Consider the following 16418-nt stretch of genomic DNA (forward strand, 5'->3'; position numbering starts at 1 on the left):
GGTCATCCTGTGGTTCTATTACCCTAGGGCGTTCAGAACCGGGCCTCCTATGATATGACCCAATTTCTCGAAAACGTCTAACGACCTCTCGCAGTATTTCGTGTGGAACTCCGATGGCAATAGCCGCATACCTGATGGAACATCCATCATCAATAAGTGCCACACCACGCGCAACATCCTCAGCACTAAGTGGCACGTTTAAGTTTAAAAATGGAAATTAAGAAAACAAAGATGAAAACTAAACCGTTTATTGATCCAGAATTCAAATGGGACTGAATAAATATTTTCAATTCCTATCCAAAGGTTGAAAAATCCCGAGATCTCCTTGGTTGAAATATTTTATTCAATTTTGTCTATTGCATGGACGTTCCGGGCCTACGGCCCATCATCAATGCTTAAACATGGAAAACCTCATGGTACAATTGCCATCCGAAGATACGCACATAAGTAATTTACAATTTTTTAAAAATAAATATATCTGGATTATGTCATAGATAGATTATCGTCATTATCGTCAAAATGGTTTTAAAAACTGTAATAATAACAATTATATTCACTAATTTCGTGGCCCGCTTGACCAATTAAATCATTACAATTAATTAACGTTTTTAGTTGAGATGAAAAAAATGTTAATGGCACGAGAGGGATTCGAACCCACGACCTTCGGCTAGATACGCCGCTGCTCTACCACTTGAGCTATCGTGACCTCGATCCACTCGGACATCAACTTCCTATCTCAACCCCACCTTATGAGTTTTCCCTCCTTTTTGCCATTTTTCAAATGTCGTGTAATCCGTCGCCATTTCAATTGTCGTCGAGAATCCAAACCGATTACACGACATTTGAAAAATGGCAAAAAGGAGGGAAAACTCAGGTGGGGTTGAGATAGGAAGTTGATGTCCGAGTGGATCGAGGTCACGATAGCTCAGGTGGTAGAGCAGCGGCGTATCTAGCCGAAGGTCGTGGGTTCGAATCCCTCTCGTGCCATTAACTTTTTTTCATCTCAACTAAAAACCTTAATTAATTGTAGTAATAACAATAATTTTATTTCAGTCCCCTCGTGGGTACAACACCCCCTCAAAATGGGGTGGAAATATTTATGTAGCTATGGCATAATCCAGGTATATTTATTTTTTTTTAATTGTAAATTACGTATGTATGTATCTACGGATGGCAATTGTACCATGAGGATTCAGGTTCTGATGATGGGTCGTGTAGGCCCGAAATACCGTATAATAGGCAAAATTGAATAAAATATTTCAACCATGGAGAACTTGGGATTTTTCAACCTTTGGATAAGAATTGCTACGAACTGTGGATTTTAAGAAAAAGATTATTTTAAATTCCGTAAAAAGTAAACATTGAAAAATCCTTTATCCTTGTGTTTAGCTCTAATTAATATTCCCAATTTAAAACAAGACTTAAGGAAACATCTATTGATTAAAATAATGAGACAAATTAAAGGCAGAGTTTTCTTTTATCAATAAAATTTTAAAAAATCATTTGGGTGGAAGTTTTTACCTGTCAGTGCACTTTTTCTCTCTAGGGTATTCTATCAAAGACACTAAAAATCGAAGACGTCTATAGTAAAAGGCAAATATGCTAGAAAGTTGAATTATCCAATTCAATATCATACTAAAAAAAATTGTACGAATATTTACTGCGATGAACATGATTTGATTTTACTGTACTTTCACAGATGGCAAACTAAATTTACATTAGGAAGATAATTATTTCAAACGAAAACTATGCTGATGCGCGAATCGACGTCTGAAACGTCATTGTAAGACGGCAATATCGTGTGATGTTCGACGAGTGTGTGCTACTAAGCGGGCCGGGATGTTAATCAGCTTTTCGGATATCGAAATGTCAGTATCAGGTCCAAAGAAGAAGGAGAGACGGCTTTAAGAAGACTGTCACTCTCGCCGTTCTGAAACCTGGCTCGCATTCAAAAGCCTCTCACAGACTGTCTGTGGGCATTCTAACTACGCTCCTTTCAAGGTTGAAATTGATTCCTAACTGGTTTTTGATTTTATGAAACGTCTGAGTTGAGGTTTGTCGTTGTTTTCACGTGAGATCCAAAGCGGCTTTATGCCTTTTGAAAATAAAAAAAATTATAAAATTCAAATATTTTAAATGGAGTGAACGGGATAAAATCATAAACTGTCAAAATTAATCGGGATAATGCCCATTTTGTATTATTTACTTCCCCTAGCATTTTTATTATAAATTGCAATAAAATTTATTAGAAATTACTATGTTTTACTGAAAGAAAGTTTAATTAAGGGATTTTGAAAATAAAATGGGTTTTAATTCTATAATTTTGTTTATTGGACACAATAATTTTTTTATTACCTTTACCTCCGTTAGCTAAAAACCTCTGTGCACCTGTTAGGCATACTGTTAATAAGGACATAGGGGATTTTACTCAAGAGTTGTCGCAACGCTGCACCCAGTCATTCCAGGTCAACCGGCTGCGGATGGCATCGAAAAGCCTTCTCTGTAAAGCATCCGACATGTGCTCAATGGGATTGGGTCTGGAGACAATGGAGGAAGGGGTCAATGGGACATTCCCAGGTTTTCTAAACTTTGGTGAACAACACTGCCTCTATGAAGTCTGGCAATGTCAGACCATTACACCGTCTCCTCCAAACTGCACTTTTGCCAGACACAGCCAATATAGAAAATGCACACCATGAGATGGTCACGACGGTAGTAATAGGTAATGCAGTGCGCTGTGCTTTTGCAGGTTTAATAGAAGGTAATATTAAAATAGAGAAGAAACTTAAGTTAGCGGTGGTCAAATAACCAGGCTGAAGTACTAACAATTTTTTGAGTTTCAGGTGGCGGGTTGTTGCTGCAGGTCGTATCAAAGAGGCATACGATGTGAGGCCAACAATTTCGAATCGTTGTGTTCATAAAGGCCTAGCCAAAACATCCTGCACTTCATTTAGGATCTGGTTGACACTATGGAAAGGACGACACTTGAATGAAAAAAACGACATTTGAAAAATGGCAAAAAGGGAGGGAAATTCAAAAGGTGGGGTTGAGATGGGAAGTTATTGTCCGAGTGGATCGAGGTCACGATAGCTCAAGTGGTAGAGTAGCGGCGTATCTAGCCGAAGATGGCCGCGAGATCTCCTAGGAAGTGATGGTGATGACAGTGAAAGTGATAATGACACACGTATCAATTGAACAAACAATATTATTGTAACATTGGAGTAATACCAATGGGTGTTTTCTCCACTCTTGGTTTTAATTTTGTCTTGTTTTAATGACCTTGCTCACTGTTACTTATTACCTACTTTAAGGTAGTTGTAAAGTACTACAAATTATTTAAAAAAAATAAAAATGAATTTTAATATATTAATTGGTCAAGCGGACCACGAAATTAGTGAATGAAACTATGGAAAGGGTTGCATCTTGCAGGAATGACAATATTTCTATCCTCCCTTAGCGTCCTAACGCGCTGATATCTACTAACAGGCATCCTATTGGCACTTCCACTCTCTTGGAATCCAGTCTCTCTAAAGCCCGGGAGACCACACTCTTAGAAATGCCAACTGCCTCTGCGATATCCAGTTGCCGATGACCTCGATGACCCATTCTTACAATTGCGAACTTCTGCTTCAAGATGATGTCTTTCCATGGTTAAAGAGAAATGGACTAAAATGAAGAAAATACGAGAAAAGATGTTACAAAATAAGTAATCTTCATGTTTACTATTCTTAAGCAAATCCGTTATTTTATGAGTATTAACATTTGTTCGTTTTTGGTTTGTATTTTCTATTTTGTTGTATCCAACTAATAAGAATATATCGGTTATTTAGTTAAAATTAATAGAATTACAAATATCCCTATTTATTTTTGAGCAGTTTAGATTGTTCAACGGCCGTTAAAATGAACGGGTTGGATTTAAAACGAGTCGGTTTTGCTGTCCCACGTCCAACAACTGTAGTTGCAAATGCGGGGATAAATATTCCAAGAAGAAAACAACGCAGCCGTGTCCGTTGAACCCGACTTTGCATCTTCAATTCCCTCCTCTTCATGTCCAAACTATTTTAATTAAAACGATTTACGGCCAAATGCTAATAAAGTATAAACCAAAACAAAACCTAGAGAACATTTTGCAGGTTTTCCAACAAAAATATAACAACTTTATCCAAGCATTTTTTTTTTTTTAATATGAGGCATTTCAAACTGGGTTTAAAATCAAGCAATAAAACAGATTTTGCTAACAGTTGAGCTAATAAAACAAAATCTCTTGTGATTCATATTTGAGTTTTTTATATTTGAATATTTAAATTCGTATGATATGAAAGTACTGACATAAATTCCATTGAACGCAATGGAATGTTCTATACAAAGAAGCCTTCAGGACTACCAACAACAAAGTTTTTATTTTTATATAATAGTTTTCTAGCAATAATCGCATCTCAGTAGAACTTCATTGATTACGATATTGCCACTGCGCAAGGTTAAGGTTTTATATATACATATATTGGGTTCCCGATTACTCATCGTCAACAAGACAAGAGGATCTTTAACGTCCGTACCTAGCCTATACGGCCTTATCGGACGCTTTGATTCTCAAGATGAGAGCTGACGCACCTCCGCATNCACGATCTTCGGCTAGATACGCCGCTGCTCTACCACTTGAGCTATCGTGACCTCGATCCACTCGGACATCAACTTCCTATCTCAACCCCATCTTATGAGTTTTCCCTCCATTTGAAAAATGGCAAAATGGAGGGAAAACTCATAAGGTGGGGTTGAGATAGGAAGTTGATGTCCGTGTGGATCGAGGTCACGATAGCTCAAGTGGTAAAGCAGCGGCGTATCTAGCCGAAGATCGTGGGTTCGAATCCCGCTCGTGCCATTAACTTTTTTTCATCTCAACTAAAAACCTTAATTAATTGTAATGATTTAATTGGTCAAGCGGACCACGAAATTAGTGAATATAAAGAACAATTTATAATAGATTTATGTAAGAATACAAATAAGTATTTTAGAAAATTTTCATTTCGATTAAAATACAGCACAACCACATCGACAGTGCTAGAGAGTTTTACTTCTTAATTTGCAATTAAATTTACGTCATATTTATTAAAAACATTTTTATTTTGTAAATACTTAAAATAGTGACTTATTAATATTAAATTTTATTGTATTACTTATAGATAAGATCTTACTCCTAAGCGATGTAAATGATGTGAAAAGTGTATTTTAAAATGGTTTACATCGTAAAAATTAGCGGTACTTTAGGATCATGACTGTTAGAGGCTGAACTTTAACTGAATAGCTTTTGTGTCAAAAGGCTGGAAGAACTGGTCACGAGGCTTCCTCCAACTGCACCACCACCTGCGTTCCGCCTATCCCTGAATGTAACAAATGGGGTTGAAACTCTGAAAGATAAAATATCGGTCTAACTCCGTGACTTCGTTCTACACATTCTGGTGGCTCTGGGCAAAAGAGAGGCCGTCAAAAGAAGATTTAGTGGTCCTTTCTCGAAACACCGCAAGTCGTAACTTGTTGATTGTGTTAATTTTTCGGCTTTAATCTAAACCAAGAGATTAGCAAATGAAGCAATACTTTTGCCCTATATCATGTCGCATTTTAACAGTGTCGTTATTTTTAGAAATATGTAAGCTTTCAAAAGCGGATTTCATTAAGGTTTTAGGGAGATTTTATCGTATTTATTAATACTTGACTATATTATGATCGATAATTAGAATTTTATTTCTTAGAAACAGTTGCGACGTTTATTTTGAAACATAAAAACCTTAATTTTTACCTTCACGTTAACGAGATATTATGTAAATAGGGGCTGGTAACTTACGCAAATTGGACGTATGCAAAATCCCAAGACACATCTACTTAAAATGTCGTATTTTAATTAGTATAATCGTTCAACTGCTGAAAATTCTGTTTTATATTCCTTATATTTTATTATTTATTTTCAATCTACGAGGAATTCATAATTGTTTTCTGTTTAGTTCTTATCTTGAGAGTCTTATGTTGAGATTCCATGTCCAGGGATGGGCGATATGTTTCAATATGTTGTACGTATAAATATATATATACATGTTGAAAACAATTGTGAATACATTGGGGGAACCAGACTACATCGACATTTTTGGATTTTTGGACTGAAGTATATCGATACATGAGCCTGAGATTATAAGCAAGACGAGAGAGAAAAAGAGAGAGGGAAGCGAAAAAAGCAACTATAGAGAAAGAGAGACAGAGGGGGAGACAGAGAAAGGGATGAGAAGGAGAAAAAGAGATGAAGAGAGAGAAAAACTATAAGAGGGAGAGAAACAGATAGAACGAGAGAGATAAAGAAGGAGGGTGAGAGAGAAAAAGAGAAAAACGAAAAGGCAGATATAGAGAAAGAGAGTTGGATAGAGAGAAACAATGAGATAGGGAAGAAGATGAGAGATAGAGAAGACATAAAAGGGAGACAAAGAGAGTGTGAGAGAAAAAGCAAAAATGGGAGCGAAAGGAAGGAATGAGAGAGAAAAAGATAGATAGAGAAAGAGAGTGAGTGAATGAGAGAGAAACAGAAAGATAGAGAGATATAAACAGGAGGAGGGGAAAGAGAGTGAGTGAGAAAGAGGGGAGAGAGAACGAAAGAGAAAGAGGGGAAGGAAAGAGAGAGAGACTGAGAGAAATAAAAAGAGAGGAATGAATATATGTATATATCATTCCTCTCTTTTTATTTCTCTCAGTCTTTCTCTTTATATACATATAATCTAAAAATATCATACAAAAAAATATGTATAACGAGTCACAATTTTTTTTTCAACCTAATTTCTATAATGAAAGAGATGTGGGGGGAAGGGTGATTAGATGAGGAAAAGACATTAATGTATGGTGATTAGTGACCGTTAATCGATAATTATTCAGAATTCGTGAGATGCGGTCTGGTGTGATGTAGGTTTCAGAAAAACATTTTCTTTATCGTGTCAACGTTTCGATCTTTATTGAGATCATCTTCAGGGCCTGGGATTTACAAACATTGTTTACATTGAACAAATACATATAGGATGTGGATGATAAATTCACTTTTTTCCACATCCTACATGTATTTGTGAAATGTAAACAATATTTGTAAATCCCAGGCCCTGAAGATGATCTCAATAAAGATCGAAACGTTGGCACGATAAAGAAAATGTTTTTTTGAAACTTACATCACACCAGACCGCATCTCACAATTTCTGAATAATTAAAAGGCATTAAGTTTTTTTATGTTAACAAATAAAATCAAATAAAAACTTATGCAGTACAACAACACATACAACAACATAAAATCTAAAATAGAAATATATTTAAAAAATACTATTTATTAGAAAAAAAATGCAATGGAAAATGTTCTACAGCAAAAATATTTAAATATACGAAAATATATTGTCAGGTACTGATGACAGAATTAAAAGTTTTGACAGGACGTTTGGCTGTAGTCGACAATGAGCTGTAGCTCCATCCTTTGAAAAATGTCTTTCGCTTGGTACCGACGTTGACGGAATTTTTGCAAATCTGTCTCAAAGTTTGTACAGATTTAAGTATAAAAGTTTCATTTCTTGCCAGGTCGTGAGGACATCTTGATGCAGATTAGCAGCACCCGCATTTGAATAATTTTGTTATCTCATCGGAACTACCTTTTTTTTTTAAACATGGGCAACGGATTTTCGTTGGGCACATATCCAAATTAGGGGTTTCCCTCGGGTCTGAACTCACACTATCGTCCAACTGCTGTAAAACATTGCGGACATGTTTTTATAATGTCGAACCCAGTCGGATAAATAAAATGAAAGTGTGTTCATGTGTTAAAAAAATATATATCGAACGATAAACCAAAAGAACGATACATTGGGAACAAAATATCCATAAAATGTGGATAGTCCGATAAATATCGCCCATCCCTATCCCCGTCAGTCTACGTTGCTCAAGAGGTTTCTGGATATCGAAGGACGAAATTTTCTTCTTAATCTAAGAGATTTGCTTTAAATGTTTATCCTTCCTTTATACAACGAAAGAATGGTTTCATTATTAACACACTGGAGTGGCAAACACTACTATTTGCCTACCCACTTTTGGCAAATGACTTCCGACACCTTTGGGACTCTAAAGTCAATAATGATATGAGGAAATAGGAATTCCTTGAGTAAGTAAACATATTGACTACAATTAGAGGGATTTAAAATGACTACTCCTGTTTAAAGAAGTGTAAAAGCAATGTAAAAAGCTATTCGTAGTATTTATCGCCTAAGCTATTATGTATTTAAGTTTAGTTTGTTGAAGGTGAAATTTTTTGGTTTTATTATTTATTTTTGATGTTTATTGTAAAATACATTACATTTTAGTTAAGCATTCATGTTGACATTCATAGTGTAACTTGAGGGGGTCCATACAGTAACAGTCCCCAATTTTGTGTTATATAGACTATGTAGCAAGTTTCAGTTAATAGATATAATGGTGCAAATAAATGTGTACCAAAATATAAAATATTGAATAAATTTGTACAGACTAATAACGTTTCAGCACGAGATTGAAAGAGGAACTAGTTTATGTTTGCTTAATAGGTCCTACTGGTCTTGTGGTCTTTTTTTTTCAGGCGTCTTTCACGCTTCCTGGTGGTCGAGGATAGTAGGTATGAACAGGGTTTGGGTATAATCAATTCCGGCAAACAGCTCCAACAACATCCAGTGATTTGCTAGGTCGATATGCAAGGTGGAGTTACTCGCACACCAAGCGGCTTCTGTGATCAGCCTTAACACTCGATTTTGCACTTTTGCACTCTCTTGAGTTGTGATTTTCTCCAAATTTGTCCTACACCAATTTTGTACGTAGGCTCATGCCAAGATACTTGACTGTATCTTTTGTTGTAGTTTTTTCCGTTGAAGACTTAAGCCAGAAACACACTTACCCGATGCTACGCCATGCGACGCTACCCGATGCTACCCGGCGCAAATCCAAACTCCGATTTTTCATAAGGTTGCGTTACCACCGTGCACATCTACCCGATGCTATCTATGCCACGCTAACCTACCCGACGCTCTGCGATCCCCACTGTCCAGATTTTCGTCGGGTCGCATCGAGTACAGTCGAAGACAAAAGAACCGGACACTCATATTTTTATTCAAACTACATGTATTATTGTCGTTATATTAATTACAACATACTTATTTAAATATAAACCAAATTAACCGAGATCAAAAATTCGTTAGTTTTTATTTAAAAATATTAATTTTAATGAGTTGAAAATTGATCAAAACACCGGAATACGATTTTTTCATATAATGAATTTAACTAACAATTTATTGTACTCGCTTCGGCGGTACATATACCAAATTTGGAACAATTTATTACACGGTTTTGCTCATAAAATTTAATTAACAATTTATTTCATAGTTTTGCTCGTAAAATTCTAATGTCGGGTAGCATCAGAACAGGACACTCATATTTTTTGTAGTTTATTTCAAACTAAGTTCATGTAATGTGTAATTGTCGTTATATTAATTACAACATGTTATTTTAATGTAAACCAAATTGAAGGAGATCAAAAATGCATAAGTTTTTATAAACATTGTTTAATTAGATGGTTAGGAGTAACTTTATTTAAAACAATTCAGTTTAACAAACAATTTATTAGATGGTTGTGCTCATAAAATCTAACTAACAATTTATTACGAGGTTTTGCTCATAAAAGTGCATTAAGAACAAAACATGCGTTGCGATTGTGATAGTGATTATTGTGATAAACGCTGTGGATTGTACACGACGTGTGCTTGCGTCGGATAGATGTGCACACCCCATCAAAACGTGGCAACGCGTCGGGTAGCATCGGGTAGCGTCGCATGGCGTAGCATCGTGTAAGTGTGTTTCTGGCTTTAGGGATTGTGGTTGGACACTGGTTACATAATTATTCAGAAATCGTGAGATGCGATCTGGTGTGATGTAGGTTTCAGAAAAACATTTTCTTTATCGTGTCAACGTTTCGATCTTTATTGAGATCATCTTCAAGGCTCAAAGTGTTTGTCTCCTGTGTAATTGTGCCACTCTTGCGTGTTGTGTTGACAGTGTGTTGGGCACTCTCAAAACGACACGCAAGAATGGCACAAAAACACAGGAGACAAACACTTTGAGCCCTGAAGATGATCTCAATAAAGATCGAAACGTTGACACGATAAAGAAAATGTTTTTCTGAAACCTACATCACACCAGACCGCAGGCACTATAAAACTCGGTGAAGTCAGCATTAAGCCTTCTTTTTTTTCACCTGTCTAATTGGCCAGGAATTAAATTTTTAATGGAAGTAAGTTGTGTTAAACACCAAATTGAAAAGATATATATAAGAAGTTTTGAAGGATTTTAGAATTAATAAGGTCAAAAGTTGGGGTTTTCTTTGATCTGAGGTAAGGTATTGTATGGTATAATGAAGTTAGAAAGTGAAAAGACTTAGTGGGGATAATGGGATGGGGGAGTGTAAATACTCTTCAATAGGTCGTAAGTATGGTCTATGATCTCGGCGTGTGGTCAGGTACGAGGCCAAAGTATCGTTTTCTTAACTTCAATTGATGGGTGTAGGGATAGTTTGTTCAATTGTTGTTTATGTGCTTGATTTTGTTGATTTTAATAGTATTTGAGTCATGTGCAGTGTCAGTCAGGGGCAATGAAAACGAGTCTCTCAATTGCACTAGAAACTATGTTAAACTTACCTCCATTGGAAATATTTGTACAAAGAGAAGCAAGAAAAAAACTAAAAAAAGAAAAAAAAATCGAGCAGATAACAATAAACAATAAAATCAGACACGCATTCTTAGAAATGGGGACTGACTACATGATCCCGGAAACTATGTACAACATCCAACAAGTCTCAACTAAGGAGAAGAACAATTCAGGAGAACATCAGATACATTGAAAAGATTTTGGAAAAGATTCCATACAGGTGAAGGAACCGGATCAGGCGTTTTTTAGTACAAACCCAAAACATGAGCAATCAAAGCATTAGCATGTCACAAATTAGTCGGTAAATGCATCCAAAATTTACAAAACCGGGGAAACACTATAAATTAATCTTGACTACCAGGACACAAAGATTTGACGGTATATAGGCCCTGGACCTATTCTAGGGACTTTTGAGGTGGTAGATATAAGTAAGCTTATGTTACAACAACCCTCACCAAGAGTGGCAAACCCACGGCTACGGGTAGGGAGGGCTAAACTCAGGAGTGATAGGACTATACCGGTCGCTGGCAACTGAGAAAACATCTACGTAACCTGGTAGTCAATGGTGACCCCATTTTCTAATAAGGAGGGAGATACAACTACTCATGGCATCTTCAAATACCGCTCAATAACCTGGGATATAAAGAAAACTCAGGGGTTGGAATGGAAGCAACGATCATCAATGACCTTTGACAACGACATTCAATGACTCCTTTAGAGATGGATCGAGACCCCGACTTTCTAGTATCTATTTCACCATCACCAGTGAAGAGTGTACTATCCAGTAAGAAGAAAAAATTTCAAAATTTTATAATTAAAAAAAAAATACTTTTAGTCAATTACCGATGATCGGTGGCTGAATCGTTAGGTCGTACTATTCTTAATTGCTGGATCCGGGTTCGACTCTTCCTTTGGAATTTTTCGTCGAATAATTGAAAGCAGACCCTCAAAGCTGACAAAGGGCTTTTACTTATTTACTGTTTATTTTATCTTTACAATTAATTAAGGTTTTTAGTTGAGATGAAAAAAAGTTAATGGCACGAGAGGGATTCGAACCCACGACCTTCGGCTAGATACGCCGCTGCTCTACCACCTGAGCTATCGTGACCTCGATCCACTCGGACATCAACCCCCCATCTCAACCCCACCTTATCAGTTTTCCCTCCTTTTGCAATTTTTCAAATTTTTTCATCTCAAATAAAAACCTTATTTAATTGTAAAGTATTAATTGGTCAAGTGGACCACGAAAATAGTGAATCTAAGTTCATTTTATCTTTTTCTATTGTTATATGAAAAGTATAACTTTGAGTTATGATTTTTTCTCCATCACTTCCAGTATGTCCTGCAATACTGATATGACCTTTATCTTTATGCAGAATTTTTTACTGAATTAAATCCTGACGACATCTTCAACTCCGTGTCGATTAAGATTGGGTTTATTTATTAATTTAACGACCGCCCGCGTAATCTTAATTTGCATTCCTGTAAACGATCGAATAACGGGCATAGCGATGAAAACGATAAACAATTAATTATCGTAAATAATAGTTTTAAGTACTGTTTTCCAAGCCTTTTACTTTATGAAATCTATTTTCAAGCAACAAGGGCAAAATAAACATGAAAAAACTAATCTCTTGTAAGTTTATCTTGTTTATCGAGCACATTAGTGAATTACATAGTTACTATTCATGGAATGCTATGTAATTATTTTGTTTTTTATTGTTAAATGTGTCATTATCAGGGAAAGGAAATGGTATATGGTATTTTCCGTGTAAGGGATTGCTGTATTTATCAGATTTTGCTCAAAACCATATTAAAATATCGATATAAATCTAATAATAATAGATAAATCTATATAAACAAGTTAATGTCAATAAAATTTCAAAATTCGTCCATCCCTTATTTTCATCATTTATCCCCGACCATCAATTTGGTTTTCACAATTGCCATTCAACTATCAAAATGCCATCGTGTGTTAGACTCCTCTATGGAGTTGAGGCAGTACTTTTCTGGGGCTTTTTTTGACGTAAGCCAAGTTTTTGATCGAATTTGGCACCCAGGCTGTTCATACTCAAGGGCGTTTCAAGGTGGAGGAAACCTACTATCTCATACTGCTTAGGTATCTCACTGTTTAGTTTTTCCGAATAATTGAAGATAATCACCTCTCAAAATATTTCCCTATCCATGATGGGGATTCTTCACGGTAGCGTTGTTTCCAGACTGAAACCATAGCGATTGAACAATCCGCCAGAGAAATAAAAACACTAGGAATGTATTCCCGGAAGATAGCCATTTTCTCTGACAGCCAGGCAGAATTCAGGGTTCTAGTGTTTGGATCTGCATGGAGGACCTGACGGAAGTCAGCGCCTCTAACGACCTGACCCTGACATGGGTCCCTGGACATTCGAGGCAACGAAAAAGTTGGCATGTTGGCCAAAAAGGGAGCCATGGACTCTCTTTACCCAAAATCCAACTGCGGCCTAGCAGCTTGCCACAAAAAAGGATACATCTTAAAATAGATCCTTAATAAATCCAAAACCTGGTGGAACATTACCACAGGTATGCGGCACGGGAAAAGATTCATAGAAGGACCATCCGCAAAACTTACAAAAGAATTACTGGAAGGCAATCGCAACCGAACTCTCCTGACCACTGCCACTTAAGAAAGCACATGCACCGCATAGGAGTACGGACAGAAGAAACACTGTGCAGATAATGCCAGGAAGTGGAGGAGACCGCAGAATACATTTTATGTTTCTGTGAAGGTCTATGTAGGTGCAGGTTCTTGCAACTAGAACAAGAAAAACTACAAGCAAGGTCCTACACCAAGGAACCGCTGGAAAAGCTGTGGAGGCTGGTTAACCTGGAGCTGGCCAGTGAGTTGTAAATAACAGAGAAGCACAATAATTTTAATCAGGTCGAGGTGCAGTAGGCCTTGTGGCCGCCTCTTTTATCCCCATCCTTATCCCTAGCGTTCTGGCCCCCGCACTATTATCCTCAAGTTGAGCCATAGTGGTCACCATCATTTTGGTCCGCCTATCTTCGTTGTGCTAACAAAAGATTAAATCGTTGCTGTGGAAACGCTGGAAAGTGCCATATATCCACTGGACGGACCTTTGTTAAAGAAGTATTATCTCATTCAATTTGGTAGATGTTAGAAGTGAATCTAGACTAGTGCATTAGACTCGAATTATCTTTTCCCAACTGCGGACAAGGTGCGTTACCACGGATTGTACATCGACAAACGCTTGACTCACAATCTTCACAAATGACTGAAACGCCAAGAAGGACAGGACTTATTGACAAACGCTCTGACTTAGTTCTCAAAAATAAAAGGCTGTTAGGCAATAGTTTATAGTTTTATAGCCGATATGGACTTACGAACTGGAAGTGTGGGATTCGGCCAAACGTTCCATCATCCGCCGCAGCCAACCTTGGGATTGGGCTTAATCTTACGAAAAATGATTGATTTTCCATTTTATATATCAGTACTACACGTACAGACTTAAATGATGAAATCCGCTCCCGTTATCGAAAATTTCACAAAAACCCTCACAGCCGGTTTTTACCACCATTGGAGTGCTACCAACGGGTAATTTGTCTCCTCTCCTGTCTTTATTTTTGTATAATTTTTTCTCCATTATTACATGATGCCGAATCGAAGGTAGTAGTAATGTACTTCAAATTAAAAAAACATTTTCAGAAGATAACAATAAAGAAAAATATGGAACAGACTGTATGAAAAGAGTCAAACAGGGTTTAACATTTGCATTTGCCCCTATTCAGGTTTAGCTTATGCCTTCCTATCTTTATGCTCCCGTACGTCGACAACCGTGTACGGCATAATCGAGGAGGATGCCCCCCATTCACCTGCCAGTCAGACGTCAGTTTCCACGTCGACATTCTCACCAAACCGTAAAATTCGTCGTAATTAAATAGAACGTAAAACAAGTAACAAAAGGCTTCTTTCTTTTTTTTTTCTTTTAAAGCACTGCAGTATGCAAATTTACTTCCTTCGGGGATTTTCTAAATTGTTATCTTTCTACTTCCTACAAATTAGTTTGAAAAGTGATTTTTTTTTTTTTTTTTTTTTTTTAAGAAAAAGAACTGGATACCTTTCTGCCTTATTCTCTGTGAGAAGTGAGAAGCGATCCAATTATTATAAATAACATTCAATTAATTAAGGTTTTTAGTTGAGATAAAAAAGGCAGTGTCACGAGCGGGATTTGAACCCAAGACCTTCGGCTTGATACGCTCAAGTAGTAGAGTAGCGGCGTATCAAACCGAAGGTCTTGGGTTCGAATCCCGCTCGTGACACTGCCTTTTTTATCTCAACTAAAAACCTTAATTAATTGAATGATATTAATTGGTCAAGCGGACCACGGAAAATAGTGAATTATAAATAACAAAATATACCCTTTAAAAAAAGAGCATAAGTATTTACAGCAATGGAAAATCCGTCTGCTTGGAGTCGAGATTACTGATAAAGTATTTAAAAAGATAATAAAACAGCCAATAAAATATAATAATATTCGCTGTGTTTTATAACATAATTGGAAAGAAAAAGAAAACCAAAAATTAATTAATTAATTTAAAAAATATATATAAATCAATAATAATAAAATTAAATTAAAATAAGATCACCTGGTGAACACAGGACAAGATTTATATACCATTAATTAAGTAAAAATTTCTTCTAATAAATCAAAAATTGAACTCTTGTACCAGTTCCCAGCGGTAAAACTAGGCGTGACGCGCGAATTTTATTAACCGCAGGCTTGGCACATTTAAAAGTTTGACTAGGCTTTCTTCCGAGAGCATAGCACCACCCAAATAAGAAGCACGCATCTCGGACAAAATGGTACATTTAGCCAAAAAGTGCACGATTGTTTGTTGTCTCGAGAGAATCGGAAAGAAGGATATCTATCTGACAAGAAACTCCAGTGCTCATACCCGAAAATATTTTTATTTATTACCTCCTGAGCTGTAATTTTCGTGTGGCGGTAACCAGGGAGTTTTAAGCCAGAAACATCCGATGCTACGCCATGCGACGCTACCCGACGCAAATCCAAACTCCGATTTTCATAAGGTTGCATTACCCCCGTGCACATCTACCCGATGCTATGCTACGCTAACCTACTCTACGCTACGCGATCCCCACTGTCCAGATTTTCGTCGGGTCGCATCGAGTACAGTCGAAGACAAAAGAACCGGACACTCATATTTTTATTCAAACTACATATATTATTGTCGTTATATTAATTACAACATACTTATTTTAATATAAACCAAATTAACTGTGATTAAAAATTAATTAGTTTTTATTTAAAAAATTAATTTTAATGGTTTAGTAAAAAATCAATCAAAACACCGGAATACGATTTTTTGATATAATGAATTAACTAACAATTTATTGTACTCGCTTCGGCGCTACATATACTAAAATTGGAACAATTTATTACACGGTTTTGCTCATAAAATTTAATTAACAATTTATTTCATAGTTTTGCTCGTAAAATTCTAATGTCGGGTAGCATCAGAACAGGACACTCATATTTTTTGTAGTTTATTTCAAACTAAGTTCATGTAATGTGTAATTGTCGTTATATTAATTATAACATGTTATTTTAATGTAAACCAAATTGAACGAGATCAAAAATGCGTAAGTTTTTATAAACATTGTTTAA

General features: G+C 36.3%; 1 pseudogene; it reads right to left on the minus strand.

Annotated features, from left to right (window-relative positions):
• Window positions 1-4314: 4314 nt before the first annotated feature.
• LOC112126156 lies at window positions 4315-4480 on the minus strand (annotated as a pseudogene).
• Window positions 4481-16418: the final 11938 nt, after the last annotated feature.

This window comes from Cimex lectularius, unplaced genomic scaffold, assembly GCF_000648675.2.
Source record: "Cimex lectularius strain Harlan isolate CLEC.00 unplaced genomic scaffold, Clec_2.1 scaffold71, whole genome shotgun sequence".
In the NCBI taxonomy this organism is placed as follows: Eukaryota; Metazoa; Arthropoda; class Insecta; order Hemiptera; family Cimicidae; genus Cimex; species Cimex lectularius.